Source organism: Mandrillus leucophaeus, unplaced genomic scaffold (assembly GCF_000951045.1).
Source record: "Mandrillus leucophaeus isolate KB7577 unplaced genomic scaffold, Mleu.le_1.0 Scaffold171, whole genome shotgun sequence".
Taxonomy (NCBI): Eukaryota; Metazoa; Chordata; class Mammalia; order Primates; family Cercopithecidae; genus Mandrillus; species Mandrillus leucophaeus.
In genome coordinates this window covers 3,094,438-3,095,896 of record NW_012101710.1, presented here as the reverse complement: position 1 = coordinate 3,095,896, position 1,459 = coordinate 3,094,438, and positions in this window count along the sequence as shown.

Genomic DNA, 1,459 nt, shown 5'->3' with positions numbered 1-1,459 from the left:
GCCTGTAGTCCCAGCTCAGAAGAGGCTGAGGCAGCAGAATGGCGTGAACCCAGGAGGCGGAGCTTGCAGTGAGCTGAGATCTAGCCACTGCACTCCAGCCTGGGCGACAGAGCGAGACTCCGTCTCCAAAAAAAAAAAAAAAAAATGAGGCGTGAGGCATCCCATTTTCCTGGGCTGAAGATTGAGGGGTTTCACCTTTGAAAAATGAGGTAATCTTCAAAATACCTGGACTTCCAATGTTTAAACTAGGAATGAAACATGGTCTCTTCCTCGCCCCCTACCGTTGGAACAGCCTTTCTGTTAAGCAGACTGAACAAGAACATCTGTGACTCTACCCTTAGCTTATCAACTCCGACACTTCTCAACAGAACTACGGCTCTCCTCAGTGGAGGGGACTGCTGGGGAGATGGGGGTGTTGGGCTTGTGAGAGGGGCTTTGAATGTAGGTACAGAGTGAGAAGAGGGGGAGGCAGACGCTGACATCAGTTATAGGAAACAAGTCTTGTTTTAGGTTAAGGTGACACAATGGCACCTTTTTAGTTTTACAACTGGCGTTACTCAAATATCAGCAAGTTATCCTTTTGTGTGTGTGCGTGTGAGAGAGAGAGAGACAGGGTCTCACACCACTGCATGGCCTCAGCTCACTGCAGCCTCGACTTCCCCAGGCTCAAGCGACCCCTCCCACCTCAGCCTCCCAAGTAGCTGGAACCACAGGCACATGCCACCACGCCTGGCTAATTTTTTGTAGAGACGGGGTTTCACCACATTGCCCAGGCTGGTCTCGAACTCCTGACCTCAGGTGATCCTCCCACCTCAGTCTCCCAAAGTGCTGGGGTTACAGGCGCGAGCCCCCGCGCCCGGCCTCATGCCTCACTTTATGCTCCTGAGCTTTCGCTCCTATAATATCCAATATGTTACAACCTTGGGAAATTTCCACCGAAGGCAAACAGCTTTGGCTGCATGCTTGTGACTTCCAGGAGGACAAGCCCAGGCAGATCACGCTCACGCTGTCTCCTTCTGTCACTTCTTCCTACAAGGCACGCTGAGCCACTCTCCTGCTTCATCTGAGGAGCACTTAGGGGAACAGAAACCACTGAAATCAGTTACTAGGAGGACTCCACGGTGATAAGCTCAGCAATGAGAAAAGGAACTGACATTTCCAACACAAATCCACTTATTTAGTCAATAAATGCTGAGCTGAAAAACAATAAAAAGGCTGTTCAGGCCGACCACGATGGACGCACCAGGAAGCACCTCGAGGATGCTGGGAGGCAGAGACAGGAGGATCACCTGAGGTCTGGAGTTCGAGACCAGCCTGGCCAACATGGCTAAACCCCGTCTCTACTAAAAATACAAAAATTAGCTGGAAATCACTTAAACCCAGGAGGTGGAGATTACAGTGAGCCGAGATGGCGCCACTGCGCTCCAGCCTGAGCAACAGAGTGAGACTCCATCTCAAA